At 46.0% G+C, this 21,820-nt stretch overlaps 1 long non-coding RNA gene across 1 annotated transcript; it reads right to left on the bottom strand.

Annotated features, from left to right (window-relative positions):
- Positions 1–401: 401 nt before the first annotated feature.
- LOC124649692 lies at positions 402–7,536 on the bottom strand. The gene is made up of 2 exons (XR_006986761.1): positions 7,320–7,536; positions 402–636 (listed from the first exon to the last, which is right to left on the bottom strand). It is a non-coding gene; the product is annotated as an uncharacterized LOC124649692 (long non-coding RNA).
- Between the last annotated feature and the right edge of the window lie 14,284 nt (positions 7,537–21,820).

Genomic DNA, 21,820 nt, shown 5'->3' with positions numbered 1-21,820 from the left:
TAGGCCACGGGTCGCCACCATCCTGAGCCCTCGCTGGCTAATTCATCGCTGGGCTAGGACCATGCTGCAATCCATGCCTTCGAGGGATTAAACGAACTGAGGCCGTATTGGATTGTCGACCATGCGCAGCCCATGAACAATGTTGATAGACGGATCATGGAAGTAGGCCTTTTTTGCTGCAGTCATCACTGATGTCGTCCAAAATCCCATAAACGAACGGTAGTGCTATTTTCAGAATGTGTATGAAATCATGTGTGAGAAGTCAGTAAAGAAAAAAACTGAATATAGTGTACCTTCTATGGATGCCTGAGCTCTATAATATAATTTGCTTCCTATGGTTGTCTTAGCTCTAGAGTATATATATGTAGTACCGCAGGGCTGACATATTTTTGGTGTCTACCTGTGTCCAAGAAAGCAATCTGTGATATCCAGTTACTGTAAATATTACAGTCTCACCAAAGACTAGGCAGGCAAAGATACATTTGATTCCATCCAATAGTTAGCACCATTTGTTTTGTTTTTTCTATCGAGACGATTGCATTGTCTTCCAGCCCTTGTGCAATATTGAAATCAGGTACATCCATAGTTGAAGACCGATTTGGTTGGCTACTGCATGTGGGATGCCCTGATTATTATCTGAAAAGAGGCATACACTTAGTTATCTTGAAACCGCATATCCAAGGAAATGCAATGTGTAAATGTCCATGTTTTTAGAAGCACAATGGAATTTAATTTAGGCTACAGTAGTCCAATAGAACTGGGATAAGAAAGTATTTAATGTTGGTTTCCAAGATGCAAATGATCTGCCTCATGTCTTTTGTACTGAATCTGAGCTTTCTTTGTTTTCTTTATCTAATGATCTTTACAGTACTTAATAGTTACTGTAGTATGGTTGGATAATAACATATGCAGTGAAAGAGAGTGCTTAATAGTTTCCCGATTCTATGGCCTATGTTGCTTTATTTCTCTTACATAGTTTCTCTTAATCATTAGATTTTGAACTGTGCGATGCTTGGTGCGTCCATGTATTATCAATGGAGCATCTTGTGCCAATCTTATCAGATTTAAAGGTTCAAATTTTCTCAACTGATATGAGTCAAGCATGCTTCTGGGAGATTTGCTCAACTGATTTTGGGTCGGCCCTGAAATACCCATTGGGCCATGGTATTTTCTCGGAATGGGTTGGCCCGTGGCCCCTAAATATGGCCTTGAGGCCATTGGGCCAGGTCCAAGGCCAGGTCCGGGCCAGCCCATTCTTCTTTTATGTGTTTAGAGGAGCTCGTCACTGGCTCCCAACAGCCAGCCTATCTCTGTAGTTTTATGACCAGTGCTACCACATCACCGGCAATATTAATTTGTCAAAGCTGCACTTATCAAAATATTCACATTTCCTTATGCCACTGTCTTTTCTTGTTATATGCTCCTTTCTTTCGTCTTAATTTCTTGTGGTTTGTTTGTGAAGGGGGATGGCAGGGCATGCAGGTAACAACAATGGGGATAATGTGAGGAGGCAATACTTGGAAAGACTCCAAAGGTAGCCTTCCTTGCTAGTCTGTTTTTGGCATGAGTAATAATACTGTACACGTTGCGCAATGTGGAAAACGGCTAAATGAGTGGAGTTGCTTTTTTTTTCACAAAATAGGAAGTTCTGGTTTCCCTTGGTGCAAATCCAATTATCTAAATTGGAAATAAGAGCACTTTGCAATGATACGCTAGCAAGGTATTTTAGGTCCTTTATAGGGAAGTTCATGGCCGAAACAATTTGCAGGACTAATGTAAGACCAGTACTGCAATACTTGAATTTCGGAAAAATCTAATGTTATTATATCAATACCAGTACCGTGTTTCTCTTTGTTTGATAGCTTTTCCCCTTGGGCTCTTTGCTTAATACCTGTGTTTTCTGTTGTAATGATGTCACACTTAACTGGACAGGTATGCGCACTATCCTGGATACTGAAATGATGTTGGCTACTACAGGTGAAGACATAAGATTGTGGGGTAGATGAGTAATTTTCTGGACAGACTATAGTTGCGTCTCACCGGCCTGATACTGATATGACTCTTGAAGAAGGATGATTTTGGAGTGACGAGTAGTTTTCTGGACAGACTATAGTTGTGTCCCATACATGTGATGCATTGCGCCGTGTTTTGGTGAAATGATAATGCTGAGATGATGCTTTTTTTGCCTGTGCAATCTTTTGTTGTTTGCGTTTCTATCCTGAAACCAAAGATGCTTTGTCATTGGTTCGTTGAACAGTGCCATTTCCCAAGAGCTGAACTGATTCTTGATTCATTGAACAAGCTCCAACACTTCACACTGCTGTTGTATGTTGTCAAATACATGAGCATTCCTCTGTATACAGCCCATGCTATGATGGTAACTAGGGTGTTGAAGCGTCTGCGATCCGTGGCCTGAATCTGTCCACCATTGCTTGATGGTACTGTCAGATTGTGGTTCCTAAATGTTGAGATGGACCATTCGCAGGCAGCAAAACCACGTCTCCTTGGCATGAGGGCATCTCATGAGAATATGATCGATGTTATCTTCATCTTGTAGGCAGGTGTAGCATGCAGACGGCTGATCTTGGAGGCCATGTCTGAATCGTCTGTCCAAGGTCCACAACCTGTACATCACGGCTAGCCATAAGAAGAATCTACACTTCAGAGGTGCCAGTGATCTCCAGATGGGTTTGTGCATGCCAAAATCAGTGTTGCCCTGTCACAGAAGTTTGTAAGTGTCGCTTGCAGTATACTGCCCTGATGTACTTCCTTTCCAGGTGAACTTGTCTTCTGACTGCTCGTTTCTCTGAACTCCCTCTAGTTCTTGCCATAGTCTTATGCACTGCACACATCCCTCCACCGATAGTTCACCTGTAATGTCACTAATCCAGCTGTTATTTCTCAGGGCGTTTTCGACAGTCTTGCTGTTTTTCCTCCTCGTGGATACCAGTTCAGTCACCATAGATGCAATTTCCTCTGCCGTTCTGCCATTTATCCAGCGATTGCGCCAAAACTTACGCTTTTCCCGTTCCCCACTTCTATTTTAGCTAAGCTTCTGAACACCTCCACAGCTCTTGTGTCTTCGCAAGGCCTTGTGGGATCGGTTCTCATTTCTCAATAGCCACACCTTACTCGCAGGGCCAGACCTTGCAGTTTCAGGTCCTTACCCAGCCCCCTTTGCCCAGGCCACCAGATATTGCCCACCCGTGACCTCTTTCTTGCCTGCCCATAGGAATGCTCTGTGCCACTTTGCAATTTCCTCCAGAGCCAGCCAGGTGCGTCAGCCACAAGCAGCCGATGAATTAGCCTCGCCGAGATCACTGATTTGATCAAAATCAATCTACCCTCTTTTCTATCACGCCTTTCTGCCAGGCAGGTACAAAATGCACTACCTTGTCGATCATAGGCTGCCACTCGGCTTTTGTTAGCGGCCTGAAAGCCAACTATAGGCCTAAGTATTTGATAGGGAAACTGGCCAGCTGACAGTCCAAGGGTGTGTTTGGATTGTGCCTACAGCTGCCCTACCAAAATTGGTTAGCCAATTTTTTGGCGTGGGATTCTGCCGCCCACAGGTTGCCAAAATTTTGGCTAGAATCACTAAAGGAAAGTACAAGTAGTCCAAAGGCAGCCAAAAAATTGGCAATGAACCAAACAGGTGGAAAGATATTTGGCATGACCAATTTTTTGGTAGGGTGAGTTGGGGCCACAAACCAAACAGGCCCCAACAATCTGGATATAGTTCTTTGTTCTTTGTTCTTTGTTCTTTGTTCTTCGTTCTTTGTTCTTCTACGATTAGCCACAGCATGGAACAATCTGGAGTTGGCGCCGCCCTCTCGCAGCCATCTCACTATGGATCGCTGCCTTGCAATTTTTCTCTTGAGCGAGCACAACTTGCTTTAGTGTTCTCCTTAGCCACTGTTCCCCCGGGGACAAACCTCTGGATTCTTGCGATACATCCCATCTGAAGATCGGAGTGTTGTCGATAGAAATCTGTAGTTTTATGTTCTCCGTCGATTGCAGATGCTGTGCCGCGTTTCGAAACAGGGAATCAAGCCTTCAGAAGGGGTTGGTGATGCGTGGGTCACACGGCCAGGCCTCTTTGATCGCATCCTCAAAACCTTCTAGTTTTAGCCAGAATAACTCAAACTTGAATTTCCTCTTCGGTTGGAATGCAGCGTTGAGAGATAAGTGGAGTGGGGCGTGGTCTGATGCAGACGAAGACAGGGCTTGCATCACAGCGTCAGGGTTTATCAGACAACAATTGATCTCTCTCTATATACTCCATTTGTGCGGTTCTGGATTAGAAAAAGAAAAACAATACGTTGTAGGCATTGTGCCGAACGCCATTGGCGAGAGCTTGCACTCCAACTGGCTCGGCCTCCTCCGTCCCTTCCTTCGGCTCGAACGCGCTAGACACGGAGACAACGGATCTCGCGGTGATGGCTAGGGGTGGCGGTAACCCTAGGCCCCGTGACATCTGCGACGGATCGGCCGGGCTGAGACGGTCGGCTGTTGATGAAGCGCCTCAGAGGAGGTCACCAGTTGGAGTTTTGCGATGACATGGTGGCCCGATTCCAACTCGATTCCGATGGTGGCATGGGTAGCAGAGTGTTGGGTGTTAGCTGAGGCTTTTGGTGGTCAACGGAGGCGTCGCCAGTGACATAGCTGGGTGGATGGGGGAGAATGCCGACGCGGTTGGGAGGTGCCAAAATTATACTCGGCGTGGTCACGGTCAATTATATTTATTCCTCTGCGCGACGGGCAGACCCGATAACATTTTGAGCGCTGGCGTGGTTTTAGGTTCGTCCTAAAAAAGTGTCGACGCGGTTTCGAGTCTGATAGAAACGCTCGCAACCCCGTGCCAGCCCCTTCACGAAAGGTGTGAATCGGGCGCGCCGGCGCCTCGTGGCACACGGTTTTCACGGGTAGAGCGTCCTGGCAGCGAGAGGAGGCGAGGGTCGCGTTGAAAATGATGGTGCACCATAAATGTGATGCCTTGGCTGAAGTGGGCCGGCCACCGATGAGACCACCCACGTGTAGACGCCGCCGTAAATGCGACGGCTTAGCTGCTGTGCGGGTAGTTGGCACCCCTATTTAGCCCTCCACCACCGCCGCGCTATCCTCTCTCATCTCCACCACCGCTGCCGCGCTATCCTCTCTCATCTCCACCACCGCCACCGCGCACAGCCGCCGCAGCCCGATGCCGACGTCGACTACAACTCCGACGACTCTGTCGACCCACGGTTCGAGGAGTGGGACGAGGTGTACGTAGCGGATACAGAAGCTGAGGCGACGGAGGAGGCGACGCAGTGAGGCGAGCAGCCACAGGTCCCCGCTGACCCGGAGCTGGCGGCGATCCTGGCGTCCTTGAACGCGCAGCGAAGTAGGAACAACACGAGTTCATCAACGACGCCAACTTTAAGCACGTTGTAGAGATCTCGCGAACGAGAAGGCTCGCCGATGGCTGGCATCACTGAGGGGACAACACCACCGGCAAGATACTGCGTCGCCGGTGGCCATGCTCCACCGCCAGATACGCGAAGCAAAGGTAGAGAGGTGGACATGAACACATGCGGTAAATCGGAAGAATGACGACGAGGCAGGCCCATCGTGCGCCTCAACCAAACTAACGGCCCGTAGATTAGAGTTCAAAGATAAGAGAACGGGGAAAGATAGAGAGAATCGAGCCACAAACAAGTACCTCTTGCATAAGCGCGGCCCCGCTCTCTCGCGGGCCACGCCGTCGGTGACCACACATTGGTTTCCCTCCGAAATCAGACTCGTTCCGACCAAGGAGCGATCTTAGATCTGACGTGACGGAAAGTAGAACGAGCGACTGACGTGTCCGAGTACTGTACGTAGGCCACGTCAAGCTCCAAAAAAAAAAAGCTCAAGACAATTCTGCATGTTTCGTTTCTTCTTTGTGCCATCGTCTCCACATGAGCGGTTGGCCAAGTAGCTCCGCCTAGCGACAACCACGAGATCTATGGTGTCTCATGTGTGAAGATAGCAAAGTTGCAAACCAAAAATGATGCAAAACAAAAATGAGGTCAAAAAACTGATTTATAGGGAAGTAAAGGCCAGTGGATGTTGTATTTGGTGATGCAATTTTTTTATTTTTTTGGGCAGCTCTAAGTTAACCCCATGCCCGCATGTGACCCACACGTGACCGGTGCAACGGATGGCACCGTGACTCTCCACCGTGCGCCTACACCGCCCTCCGGCCACCACAAGCCTCTACCGTGCTCCAACGGCGCAGTTGAGACCCTCCTGCTAGCCTTTTTCCCTCTTCCGTGGTGTCGACGCCGCCACCTACCGGCCATCGCCAATGAGGTTCACCTTGCACACAAGGTGTTTGACAATTTTATGAAAGGTAATTTCACTCTTCTTTTCTAGTTTTTTTTTGCTTCTAAAATTCTTTGTTCATGTTCTATCTAAGTTGTCTTTTTTTCCTGTGTGCGCGTGTACCATAAAAGCCAGGGCATAACTTTCGACCGGGGCTCTATTTCTTTCTAATTTCATGTCATTTTTCTCTCTACAAATTTTATACCATGTCATTAATTTCTCTAGTAAACTAAATTTCCTGATGTTTTTGTCTCGAAATAGCATACCATGTTGTATATTTTGTGTGTCTCGGCGTGCACGCATGGCACTACTTCCCGGGAAAGTACATGGTGCACAACCTGACTTTTCTTAATAAAAATATGAAACAACTAATAGATACGGTATGTATGTACTTACTACAACCTAGATTTGGCTACAAAAATGGTTACAAACACCTGTTACAGCTCATACAATACCTATTTACCATTTGCACCAAAGTTTGGACCTGGTTTGTACTTACATATCTATGAAGAAAGAACACAAATATGATCCGTGATAACGAGCTGAATCAGTAACCCAAGCTATCAAAATTTATGATGTTTTTTATCTCTTGGTGTGTGGCTTAAATTCTGAATTGAGTTATTACAAAATAATAGGTTCATGTTATAGCTAGGTTATCAAATTTTCTCGGTATTTTCTGAACACTTTCATGGCAAAGTTAGATCCACAGGGTGCACCGCAAGCTAGGACACAAGACATGTTCTCGCGATTGATGCAGCCAAACATGTAGATATAACCAATACAAGCCATCGCGTATACACACCAGATTAAAATCTGGCATTTGCTCCGGTACAATCCCCTCCCCCAAACTCAGTTTGGGTTCAAACACAAAGACATGCTTGTTCATGAAGAAACGGAGAGGACGAAATTCATAGGCATCACCATATGGAAACCAGAAAAGGAATTTCATATGAATTAAGGAGGACAAAACAAACCTTGATGGACTATGGATCATGGTCCTCGCGAGTAATTGCTGCGCCTACCGTCCGGACAGAGATGAGAAATCTGCACGAGTTTGAAAGAGGAATCAGGAACACCATGAAGAGCCGTTCACCCCGATCTGCAGAAGAGGAGACTAGAGGATAGCACGGCCGGGGTCGTGGTTCTGCTTGGCGGCCCTGGCCATCGTGCCTCGATCTGGAATTCTGGATAGAGCGAGGCAGGAGAGAAGAGAACGGGGAAAGATAGAGAGAATCGAGCCATAAATAATTACCCCTTGTATAAATGCGACGTGGCTCCAGCGGAAAGCACCCACTGCACAAGGCCCCGGCTCTCTCGCGGGCCCATGCGGTCAGTGATCACGGGGGTACGCACGCTGGTTTCGCTCGGAAGTCAGACTCGTTCCGACCAAGGAGCAATCTGAGATCTGACGCATTACCGGAACCGAAAGCAGAAACGAGAGCCTGACGTCACCGAGTACTACTGTACGTAGGCTAAATAAATCAGGTACCATCAGGCCTCGATGATGTATTTTCTTTGAGAATCTGCATTCATTTGTTGACCTTATAAAACACTCTAAGACAACCATAACTCGTGAAGATCTAACCTGTGAAGATCTCCGGAGCCCTGTGTCATCATCCTAGAATCTTGAGATAAGACCCATGCAGAAAGAACTGCAACCAAGCGCAAGCAGGTCATCATCTTCGAACACGGTACAATTGCCACCACGCTGCTTCCTCTCCTTCCTTGACACCAGCGCCGCCGAGAAGGCATGGACTCCAATCCAACACACCTGCAACAGCAGTCGCCATATTTGGCTTTGAGTACCGCGAAAAGTGTCCCTTCCGGAAGGAAGGGAACTCGAGTCAACCGACCGGTCCAGCACCGCGGCCGGGCCATCCGCCCGGTCATACCAGGATCTCCCTCCAGCATCAGCGCAGAGGAAGGAGAAGAACAGCAGCAGCAAATCATACCGACAAGGAGGAAGAAGGGTCTTCGTCTCCATGCAACCATCGCCCATCTGAGGACCCAACCAGCCAGTGCCGATGGACCTCCAGATCCCATAGCCCGCGACCTCGACGAGATCCGGGGATCCCCCACCCCCGCTGGCTCCTAGACGAAGGCAGAGGCCTCACCTGATCGCGAACGGAGCCCAGAGGAATTTATTCGGACACGACACCACCGCGATGGCCTCGACAGCGTCTCCTACAACCCTAACCCTACCACGCACCCCGCTAAACAAACAGACCCGGGGTTCCCCCTCCCTCCCGCCGCCGGAGCGGTCGACGGAGAGAGAGGGGACCGGCAGCGCCGCCGGCGGCACACAAGGGAGTCCTCGTTCGCCTCCTGGGTCGCCTCGTGCGATCCTCTTTTCCCGGAGCGAGAAACCGCGCCTTGATGATGTCGGAGAGGCAATTGTGCGCGTAGAGTATTTACCTGACGCCTCCACCTACTGCTACTGGCCGACGAGGTTCACCTTGTCTTCACTAGTGGAAAATGGGCCTTTAGCACCGGTTGGTAAGGGCCATATACACCGGATGGCCAACCGGTGCTAAGTATCCGGTGCTAAAGCCCCCACCTTTAGCACTGGTTCAGTTACGAACCGGTGCTAAAGGGGCACCACGTGGCGGCTGCCGAGCGCCCGAGTGAGAGGAGCTTTAGCACCGGTTCCTAATACGAATCGGTGCTAAAGGGTCTGCTGCGGCAGGAAAACGCCCCAAAACGCTGCCGCGGTAGAACCCCGCTACCGTAAAAAATATTTGAATTATTTTCCACTCCCTCTTTTTTTTTCTTTTTTCTTCTTCAGAATTTCTAATATTTTAGTTATTTCACAAGTTTAGTCTCTAACTACACTTATCTCTAGTCAAATTACTTACTCGTGCTCAAACTTCCCGCTCGATCACCCATCCTCCCACTACTCTAGCACTAGCACGTTTAACTTCCAAGTTCCTTTCCGTCCCGCATCCAAGTGCTTCACGCGCATATATGTGATACTAGTATCATATCAATCCTATTAACAAGTTGGTCGATGTCATATTTCTTTATTGTTTGAATTTCAAATAATTATTTTAATAAACAAAAGTAATGATGTAATAATAATCTTGAATAAATAAATAAACATTAACTTTATAATTTGTATTTTTTTCAATTTTTTTTTAATTTTTTTTGCCAAACCTAAAACCTGAAAATTTGAAAATTTTATAATTTGCTAAACCTGAAAAGTAATGGTAATCTTTATGCTGGATGCAATTATTAATTTTAATTTTTAAAAAATAAAAAAATATAAAATCCTAAATTTCTAAAAAAAAACTAAAATCTTCCTGCTTTCATATTTTAATTTGGAATTTTGAGAATCTAAAAATTGTCTAACCGTGTAAACCCAGGTGAATTCGGATGTAGCTTTTTCCCACGATCATTTTGATATATTATACATTTTTTTGACGTCGTAGGAAAAAGTTAATGCCATTTACCTTTTTCTAAACTTTTATGCAAAAAAATCGAAATTCAAATTTGTTAATTTTCCCTAATAGTAGGTTGCGTAACATACATGAATCCCAACAGATTTTATTTTTTGAATTTTGTATCATTTTCTTTTATAGTTTACAGAGTTAAAAAGGCGATCCACGGGCGGGCGGGCGGGGGGGGGGGGGGAGGTGCGTGGGGAGCAGAAAAACCTTTAGCACCGGTTCGTAACACGAACCCGTGTTAAAGGGTTCGCGGCTGACGCCAACCCTTTAGCACCAGTTCATGGCACGAACCCGTGCTAAAGTGTTCGCGGCTGACGCCAATCCTTTAGCACCGGTTCGTGGCACGAACCCGTGTTAAAGGTCCGCACGAACCGGAGCTAATGCCGCGGCTGGTCCCCTGGACGTCCAGACCGCACGAACTGGTGCTATGACCCCTTTATCATCGGTTCGTGCCAAATCCGGTGCTAATGCTCTTTGGAGCAAAAAAAAACCAAAGCCCTCTTTTCTACTAGTGCTTGTCAACGGTAATTTCACCTTTCTTTTCTAGTTTTTCTGTTTCCAAAATTCGTTGTTGTCATGTATAGTTTGACACAAGTATTATTGTATTGAAGATGATTTTGAGTTTGTATGATTATTCGACGTTTGATGAGGAATTTGGTATTGCATTGCGCAAGAACAATAACATGAACAAGAACAAACGGCCAAACCATAGTGTCTCCGTTATGGGTTGCGAGAGCGAGGGCGTCGGGATGCTGCTACCGCCGCCTCCATCACCATCTACTGCTCGGATTGCATCCTCTACATCGAAAACTTGATCAAGCCTTTGGTCTTCATGCCCATCTGTGAGTAATTTCCGCTATAAGTGTGGGGTGTAAGGAGTTTGGATGAGATCTTTTATGCAATGATGAATAGTCGTTAATTTTATGGAGACTTGTTTGAGAACGATCTTGGTGATATGATAATGCAATTTTTTCTATCCTTAAGGCTTGTTACTAGGTCGAGTAACATGATATTGGTGTTGCGGTCAGAAACCCACCAGCGAGCAGCGACGGGCAACACAGTAGAGCCGGGAGGCTCCCAGGGCTGCGGCTGGCCCTGGTCCCTCGAGCGACGGCCCGCAAAGACTCGGCACGCACGTCCGATGCTGGTGCAAGGGCGTGCCACCCGACCTATACCGATCAGGAAGGTGATGGATTTGCTTCGCTTAGTTTCCTGCATGGCATACACGTAAACATTAAATACGAGCCTCGATCGGCTCTCAGGTTGTCCTGTGAATCGGCTCAAGGAGCCGATCCACCCATGATTCGTACGAGGTGCACGATCAGATGGTGGTCCTGCTTGATCAATACAAAGCTAAAACGACCTACGATGATTTAGGGTTTTCACCACATAATCGGAACATCCTACGCGTGATTGAGCCTGGCGGCCACGCACGGTGATCATAAACCGACCCTAGACAAGGCCTAAAAACCAACATGAAGTTGATCCCCGGAACATCTTGTCTAGGGCTAGCAAACTACACCCTACGTGCCACTCGGATCCTTCAACCCGTTTGTAAGGCCTAACTATGCAGATATTAAACTAATCCTTGAAGAACAAGGAGCAATCATAACGGATCGGATCTACTAGATAATGATCAAGCGAGGTGCCGCCCTTACACCTAAGATAGGTGTAAGGGCGGCTAGACGTCTAAGGGTTGCACGGACGAAAGCATATGATACGATGAAACAATGCTAACCCTAACACGTCTATGATAACTACGTTGCTCGCCATCAACAAGGCTTCAGCACAAGCAACGCATGAACAGCGAGTAAACGTGTACTGCCTAGATCACAAGATGCGATCTAGGCAGCATGATGCTTACCCGGAAGAAACCCTCGAGACAAGGGAGTTGGCGATGCGCCTAGATTGGTTTGTGGTGAACGTGATTGTTGTTTATTTCAGAAACCCTAGATACATATTTATAGTCCGTAGACTTTCTAACGTGGGAATAATCCCAACCGTGCACGAGCCAAATTCTGTCTAACCGACACGTATCCTACTATATTTACATATACACGGGCAAACTAGCCCAAACTTTGTATACAAGGCCGATTCATGTATTTCTTCCATGTAAATTCTTCAAGCCCATCTTAATCGCGGCCCACCTCTGATCCGGTCAAATTCTGGTGATAACACATGCCCCCTGGTTTTGGAAATGACAATTCCAAAATCACTCTGCTTTTTCGTCGTCGGGTCATGTCGTGGCAGAGCAGAACCATCGCAGTATCCATCATCATGATGCCTTGCCTCCTTGATGTCTACGCCCCCTCCTTTTCCTGTAGACAGTGTTGGGCCTCCAAGAGCAGAGGTTTGTAGAACAGCAGCAAGTTTCCTTTAAGTGGATCACCCAAGGTTTATCGATCTCAGGGAGGAAGAGGTCAAAGATATCCCTCTCATGCAACCCTGCAACCACAAAGCAAGAAGTCTCTTGTGTCCCCAACACACCTAATAGGTGCACTAGTTCGGCGAAGAGATAGTGAAATACAAGTGGTATGAATATATATGAGCGAGTAGCAACGGCACCGGAAAAGTGCTTTGCCCGGGACGAGTAAACAAGCAGTAGTAACGCGAGTAAAACGAGTAAACAAGCAGCGATAGCGATATTTAGGAACAAGGCCTAGGGATTAGACTTTCACTAGTGGACACTCTCAACTTTGATCACATAACGGAATAGATAAATGCATACTCTACACTCTTGTTGGATGATGAACACCATTGCGTAGGATTACACGAACCCTCAATGCCGGAGTTAACAAGCTCCACAATATTCAATGTTCATATTTAAATAACCTTAGAGTGCATGAAAGATCAACACGACTAAACCAAGTACTAACATAGCATGCACACTCGTCACCTTCACACTATGTAGGAGGAATAGATCACATCAATACCATCACAAGCAATAGTTAACTTCATAATCTACAAGAGATCATAATCATAGCCTACGCCAAGTACTAACACGGATGCACACACTGTCACCATTACACCGTGCAGGAGGAATAAACTACTTTAATAACATCACTAGAGTAGCACACAAATATATTGTGATACATAACACATTGCAATCATAAAGAGATATAAATAAGCACTTCACTATGCCATTCATAACAGTGAATAAGTATTCTATGAAATATAGCCTAAGAGACCCACACGGTGCACACACTGTCACCTTTACACACGTGGGACAAGGAGTCTCCGGAGATCACATAAGTAAAACCCGCTTGACTAGCACAATGACATCTAGATTACAAGCATCATCATATGAATCTCAATCATGTAAGGCAGCTCATGAGATTATTGTATTGAAGTACATAGGAGAGAGATTAACCACATAGCTACCGGTACAGCCCCGAGCCTCGATGGAGAACTACTCCCTCCTCATGGGAGACGAGCAGCGTTGATGAAGATGGCGGTGGTGTCGATGGAGGAGCCTTCCGGGGGCACTTCCCCGTCCCGGCGGCGTGCCGGAACAGAGACTCCTGTCCCCCAGATCTTGGCTTCGCGATGGCGGCGGCTCTGGAAGGTTTTTCGTACCGTGGCTTTTTCGTCGAACGTGTCAGGGTTTTCACGACGGAGGCTTTAAATAGGCGGAAGGGCAAGGTCAGAGGGGGTATGGGGCCACCAGACACTAGGGCGGCGCGCCCCCCCTCCTGGGCCGCGCCGCCACCATGTGTGGGCCCCCTGTGGCCCCTCTCTGACGGTTCTCGGGTGTTCTGGAAGCTCCCGGGGATTCTAAGATCTTCGGTGTTGATTTCGTCCGATTCCGAGAATATTTCCTTACTAGGATTTCCGAAACCAAAAACAGCGAGAAAACGAGAACTGGCCCTTCGGCATCTCGTCAATAGGTTAGTGCCGGAAAATGCATAAATACGACATATAATGTGTATAAAACATGTAGATATCATCAATAATGTGGCATGGAACATAAGAAATTATCGATACGTCGGAGACGTATCAGCATCCCCAAGCTTAGTTCCTGCTCGTCCCGAGCGAGTAAACGATAACAAAGATAATTTACGGAGTGACATGCCATCATAACCTTGATGATACTATTGTAAACATATGTAATGAATGCAGCGATCAAAACAATGGTAATGACATGAGTAAACAAATGAATCATAAAGCAAAGACTTTTCATGAATAGTACTTAAAGACAAGCATCAATAAGTCTTGCATAAGAGTTAACTCATAAAGCAATAAATCAAAGTAAAGGTATTGAAGAAACACAAAGGAAGATTAAGTTTCAGCGGTTGCTTTCAACTTATAACATGTATATCTCATGGATAATTATCAACATAGAGTAATATAACAAGTTCAATATGCAAGTATGTAGGAATCAATGCACAGTTCACACAAGTGTTTGCTTCTTGAGGTGGAGAGAAATAGGTGAACTGACTCAACATAAAAGTAAAAGAAAGGTCCTTCAAAGAGGAAAGCATCGATTGCTATATTTGTGCTAGAGCTTTTATTTTGAAAACAAGAAACAATTTTGTCAACGGTAGTAATAAAGCACATGTATCATGTAAATTATATCTTACAAGTTGCAAGCCTCATGCATAGTATACTAATAGTGCCCGCAGCTTGTCCTAATTAGCTTGGACTACCGGGATCATCGCAATACACATGTTTTAACCAAGTGTCACAAAGGGGTACCTCCATGCCACCTGTACAAAGGTCTAAGGAGAAAGATCGCATTTTGGATTTCTCGCTTTTGATTATTCTCAACTTAGACATCCATACCGGGACAACATGGACAACAGATAATGGACTCCTCTTTAATGCATAAGCATGTGGCAGCAATTAGTGTTCTCATATGAGATTGAGGATATATGTCCAAAACTGAAACTTCCACCATGATTCATGGCTTTAGTTAGCGGCCCAATGTTCTTCTCTAACAATATGCATGCTCTAACCATTAAAGTGGTAGATCTCCCTTACTTCGGACAAGACGGACATGCATAGCAACTCACATGATATTCAACAAAGAGTAGTTGATGGCGTCCCCGAAACATGGTTATCGCACAACAAGCAACTTAATAAGAGATAAAGTGCATAAGTACATATTCAATACCACAATAGTTTTTAAGCTATTTGTCCCATGAGCTATATATTGCAAAGGTAAAGAATGGAAATTTTAAAGGTAGCACTCAAGCAATTTACTTTGGAATGGCGGAGAAATACCATGTAGTAGGTAGGTATGGTGGACACAAATGGCATAGTGGTTGGCTCAGGGATTTGGATGCATGAGAAGTATTCCCTCTCGATACAAGGTTTAGGCTAGCAAGGTTATTTGAAACAAACACAAGGATGAACCGGTGCAGCAAAACTCACATAAAAGACATATTGTAAACATTATAAGACTCTACACCGTCTTCCTTGTTGTTCAAAACTCAATACTAGAAATTATCTAGACTTTAGAGAGACCAAATATGCAAACCAAATTAGCAAGCTCTAGGTGTTTCTTCATTAATGGGTGCAAAGTATATGATGCAAGAGCTTAAACATGAGCACAACAATTGCCAAGTATCAAATTATTCAAGACATTCTAGAATTACTACATGTAGCATTTCCCGATTCCAACCATATAACAATTTAACGAAGAAGATTCAACCTTCGCCATGAATACTATGAGTAAAGCCTAAGGACATATTTGTCCATATGCAACAGCGGAGCGTGTCTCTCTCCCACACAATGAATGCTAGGATCCATTTTATTCAAACAAAAACAAAAACAAACCGACGCTCCAAGCAAAGCACATAAGATGTGATGGAATAAAAATATAGTTTCAGGGGAGGAACCTGATAAGTTGTCGATGAAGAAGGGGATGCCTTGGGCATCCCCAAGCTTAGACGCTTGAGTCTTCTTAGAATATGCAGGGGTGAACCACCGGGGCATCCCCAAGCTTAGAGCTTTCACTCTCCTTGATCATATTGCATCATTTTCCTCTCTTGATCCTTAAAAACTTCCTCCACACCAAACTCGAAACAACTCATTAGAGGGTTAGTGTACAATAAAAATTAACATGTTCAGAGGTGACACAATCATTATTAACACTTCTGGACATTGCATAAAGCTACTGGACATTAATGGAACAAAGAAATTCATCCAACATAGCAAAAGAGGCAATGCGAAATAAAAGGCAGAATCTGTCAAAACAGAACAGTCCGTAAAGATGGATTTTATTGTGGCACCAGACTTGCTCAAATGAAAATGCCCAAATTGAATGAAAGTTGCGTACATATCTGAGGATCACGCACGTAAATTGGCATATTTTTCTGAGCTACCTACAGAGGGGCAGGTCGAAATTCGTGACAGCAAAAAAATCTGTTTCTGCGCAGTAATCCAAATCTAGTATCAACCTTACTATCAAAGACTTTACTTGGCACAACTAGGCACAAAACTAAGATAAGGAGAGGTTGCTACAGTAGTAACAACTTCCAAGACACAAATATAAAATAGAGGTACTGTAGCAAAATAAACACATGGGTTATCTCCCAAGAAGTTCTTTTCTTTATAGCCATTAATTAAGATGGGCTCAGCAGTTTTAATGATGCACTCGCAAGAGATAGTATTTGAAGCAAAAGAGAGCATCAAGAGGCAAATTCAAAACACATTTAAGCCTAACATGCTTCCTATTAAAAGGAATCTTGTAAATAAACAAATTCATGAAGCATGATGCAACAAGCATAGAAAGATAAAACAAGTGTAACTTCAAAAATTTCAGCATATAGAGAGGTGTTTTAGTAACATGAAAATTTCTACAACCATATTTTCCTCTCTCATAATAATATCCAGTAGCATCATGAGCAAACTCAACAATATAACTATCACATAAAGTATTCTTATCATGAGTCTCATGCATAAAATTATTACCTCTCCCAACATAAGCATAGTCATTCTTATTAATTGTAGTGGGAGCAAATTCAACAAAGTAGCTATCATTATTATTCTCATCAAGTGTAGGAGGCATAGTATAATCAAAACAAAATTTACTCTCCATAGTAGGTGGCACCAAAAGACCACTATCATTATAATCATCATAAATAGGAGGCAAAGTATCATCAAAGAAAATTTTCTCCTCAATGCTTGGGGGACTAAAAAGATCATGCTCATCAAAACCAGCTTCCCCAAGCTTAGAACTTTCTATATCATTAGCAACAATGGTATTCAAAGTGTTCATACTAATATGTTCCATGGGTTTTTTAATTTTCGCATCAAACCATCCATGTCTTAAATCGGGAAATAGAATAAGAAGCTCATTGTTGTCCATTATGCCAAACTAGTGTAAACAAGAAACAAAAAGATGCAATTGCAGGATCTAAAGGAAATAGCTTCGAGCACACACACAACGGCGCCGGAAAAGTACCTTACCCGGGACCGGAGTATGAGAGCCTTTTACCTTTCCTCCCGGCAACGGCGCCGGAAAATAGCTTGATGTCTACGCCCCTCCTTTTCCTGTAGACAGTGTTGGGCCTCCAAGAGCAGAGGTTTGTAGAACAGCAGCAAGTTTCCCTTAAGTGGATCACCCAAGGTTTATCGATCTCAGGGAGGAAGAGGTCAAAGATATCCCTCTCATGCAACCCTGCAACTACAAAGCAAGAAGTCTCTTGTGTCCCCAACACACCTAATAGGTGCACTAGTTCGGCGAAGAGATAGTGAAATACAAGTGGTATGAATATATATGAGCAGTAGCAACGGCACCAGAAAAGTGCTTTGCCCGGGACGAGTAAACAAGCGAGTAGTAACGCAGCAGTAGTAACGCAGTAAAACGAGTAAACAAGCAGCGATAGCGATATTTAGGAACAAGGCCTAGGGATTAGACTTTCACTAGTGGACACTCTCAACTTTGATCACATAACGGAATAGATAAATGCATACTCTACACTCTTGTTGGATGATGAACACCATTGCGTAGGATTACACGAACCCTCAATGCCGGAGTTAACAAGCTCCACAATATTCAATGTTCATATTTAAATAACCTTAGAGTGCATGAAAGATCAACACGACTAAACCAAGTACTAACATAGCATGCACACTCGTCACCTTCACACTATGTAGGAGGAATAGATCACATCAATACCATCATAGCAATAGTTAACTTCATAATCTACAAAAGATCATAATCATAGCCTACGCCAAGTACTAACACGGATGCACACACTTGTCACCATTACACCGTGCGGGAGGAATAAACTACTTTAATAACATCACTAGAGTAGCACACAGATATATTGTGATACAAAACACATTGCAATCATAAAGAGATATAAATAAGCACTTCACTATGCCATTCATAACGGTGAATAAGTATTCCGTGAAATATAGCCTAAGAGACCCACACGGTGCACACACTCGTCACCTTTACACACGTGGGACAAGGAGTCTCCGGAGATCACATAAGTAAAACCCACTTGACTAGCACAATGACATCTAGATTACAAGCATCATCATATGAATCTCAATCATGTAAGGCAGCTCATGAGATTATTGTATTGAAGTACATAGGAGAGAGATTAACCACATAGCTACCGGTACAGCCCCGAGCCTCGATGGAGAACTACTCCCTCCTCATGGGAGACGAGCAGCGTTGATGAAGATGGCGGTGGTGTCGATGGAGGAGCCTTCCGGGGCACTTCCCCGTCCCGGTGGCGTGCCGGAACAGAGACTCCTGTCCCCCGGATCTTGGCTTCGCGATGGCGGCGGCTCCGGAAGGTTTCTCGTACGGTGGCTTTTCGTCGAACGTGTCGGGGTTTTCGCGACGGAGGCTTTAAATAGGCGGAAGGGCAAGGTCGAGAGGGGTGCGGGGCCACCGGACACTAGGGCGGCGCGCCCCCCCTCCTGGGCCGCGCCGCCACCATGTGTGGGCCCCCCGTGGCCCCTCTCTGACGGTTCTCGGGTGTTTTGGAAGCTCCCGGGGATTCTAAGATCTTCGGTGTTGATTTCGTCCGATTCCGAGAATATTTCCTTACTAGGATTTCTGAAACCAAAAACAGCAGAAAACATGAACTGGCCCTTCGGCATCTCGTCAATAGGTTAGTGCCGGAAAATGCATAAATATGACATATAATATGTATAAAACATGTAGATATCATCAATAATGTGGCATGGAACATAAGAAATTATCGATACGTCGGAGACGTATCACTCCTCAACTTCTCCGCGTGACCTGGCCAATTTTTTTCTTTTGGGCACCACTTCTCGGAAACTGCTGTGGCATTGAATATCCACTATATCCCCTCTTTATTTAACCGCTCCGAACAGTTCGCTTCTTCATCCCCTTCGCATTAGCACTCCAAAAACCCTCCTCTGCCACCATGTCTTCTTCCTCCTCTGCCTCGTCGGGTCTTTCCACCCAGTCCTCCACCTCCCGCGAGCCAACGCCGGAGTGGGACCCAGAGGAGGCCCACGAGGCCCACATTCGCCGCGCCATAGAAGACGGGGATGAGTCCAGTCACGACTTCTCCGTCTGGTCTGAGGACGACAAGTACTCGACCGACGGGGAAAGTGACCTCCGCTTCCTTGCCGACGGGGAAACGGAGGAGGAGAGCGATGACGATCGCTTCTCCTGGGACGACTTCACCTCCTTCGAGGAGGAGGAGGAGGAGGAGGAGGACGACGACACCTCCTCCGATGAACCGCCGGCCAAGCGCTTCTGCCCCTGGACGGGGAACCTCAGCGACTTCGACAGCGACGACGGCGCTGACGAGGAGGACGAGGACAACGAGGGCCCTGCCGGCGGCCGCGGTAGCAGCGACGACGAGTCAGCCGGGAGTAGCGCCGACAGCGGCGACGACGAGGGCAGCGACGGCCCATAGATAGGACCCTTAGCATAGGATCAGCAGTAGTAGATGGGGAAATGTATCCCCTGGTACTTCTTTTTGAGAGCAATCAGCTTTTTATGTAAGGAATCCCGTTATCAATGAAGAATTTCCTTCAATTTGATTTTGCCGATCTCCTTTATACTAATTTAGCCGATTCCCCCTCATACTGACTTTGCCGATTGTCAACTTAGTCAATGCTCAATGAGCCGATGGCAACGCATCGGTCCCTCACAATCTATCCTTCATCTCTTCGACTGATGACTTTGAGATCTGGTGGATAATGTGGAAGACCCATGCCTTCAGGAGAGCCCTAGGACCGTTGCTGAAACAACTTGACGCTGAAGCCGATACTTCGCAGAACGGGTGCCACTTGCTCGCAAATCTCCTCGCGATAGTTTCCAGTGATGCTTTATAACCCTGCTCTGTTTCTTTGCAGCAACAAGATGGCCCAGAGCCTGTCAATGATGATAGATCCCCCTTTAAATTCCTCCCACCAGCTCCAGTGATCCTCTTCTGCAAGAACTCACCACCCTTTAAAAAAGGTTGTGATGCAGAGCCAGCCGATTTCAATAAAATCGGCTCCCAAGAGTAAAGACTCTTCAGGGCCAGCTGCCCCCCCGAGCCTCAGTCAGGGCGAGAACAGCGGCGATGACACACAGTTCAGTCGAAGGGTCTCGAACTCAGGCAATTCTGAGACAGCCACCATGCAGAGCCAGCCAGACTTGCCACCGTCGGCTTCCAAGAAAAGGTCAGCTCCTGAACCTGCCGTTTCCTAAACTCCCACCAAAAAAGGGGGAGGGCAGCTCCATCCGCTCCTCGGCTCATGTTGCATGCTGACCCCTTGTCGCTCTTATCGGCTAACCTCTTCCCCTGCAAACTGATGACACCTCCAGTGGGGGTGTCGAGGAGGTACCCATATCATCCGCCATTCTAGCAACTTCTACGAGTGCACTTTATGATGATTTCATGGATTTTCCGGAACTAACCTATTAACAAGATGCCACAGTGCCAGTTCCTGTTTTCTGCTGTTTTTGGTTCCAGAAAGGCTGTTCGGGCAATATTCTCGGAATTGGACGAAATCAACGCCAAACCTCCTATTTTTCCCGGAAGGCTCCAGAACACCGAAGAAGAGTCGGAGAGGGGCCAGAGGGCCACCACACCATAAGGCGGCGCGGCCAGGCCTGGGCCCGCGCCAGCCTATGGTGGGGAGCCCCCAGGTGCCCCCCTGCGCCGCCTCTTCGCCTATAAAATCCCTTTCGACCTAAACACACCGTACCACTTGACGAAACTCCAAAAAGACTCCAGGGGCGCCGCCGTCATCGCGAAACTCCAATTCGGGGGACAGAAGTCTCTGTTCCGGCACCCTGCCGGGACGGGGAAGTGCCCCCGGAAGCCATCTCCATCAACGCCACCGCCTCCATCATGCTCCGTGAGTAGTTCCCCCATGGACTACGGGTTCTAGCTATAGCTAGTTGGTATTCTCCCCCCATGTACTTCAATACAATGATCTCATGAGCTGCCTTACATGATTGAGATTCATCTGATGTAATCGGTGTTGTGTTTGTCGGGATCCGATGGATTGTTACGTTATGATTGTCTATCTACAAAGTTTATGAAGTTATTGTTGCTGCAATCTTGTTATGCTTAATGCTTGTCACTAGGGCCCGAGTGCCATGATCTTAGATTTAAGCTCTATACTTATTGCTTAGATTGTATCTACAAGTTGTATGCACATGTCACCGTCCGGAACCAAAGGCCCCGAAGTGACAAGAATCGGGACAACCGGAGGGGATGGTGGTGATGTGAGGATCACATGTTTTCACGGAGTGTTAATGCTTTGCTCCGGTGCTCTATTAAAAGGAGTACCTTAATATCCAGTAGATTCCCTTGAGGCCCGGCTGCCACGTACTGGTAGGACAAAAGATGTTGTACAAGTTTCTCATTGCGAGCATGTATGACTATATATGGGAAACATGCATACATGATTAATGATCTTGATATTCTGTCTTAATGCTATTTCAATCCTATCAATTGCCCGACTGTAATTTGTTCACCCAACACTTGTTATTGGAGAGTTGCCACTAGTGTAGATAGCTGGGAACCCCGGTCCATCTTTCATCATTATATACTCGTTCTACATGTCAACTGTTTTCTGGTGCCATT

Source organism: Lolium rigidum, chromosome 4 (genome assembly GCF_022539505.1).
Source record: "Lolium rigidum isolate FL_2022 chromosome 4, APGP_CSIRO_Lrig_0.1, whole genome shotgun sequence".
Classification (NCBI taxonomy): Eukaryota; Viridiplantae; Streptophyta; class Magnoliopsida; order Poales; family Poaceae; genus Lolium; species Lolium rigidum.
Note: the sequence above shows the minus strand (reverse complement) of the source record. Positions and strands in the feature narration are given on the sequence as shown.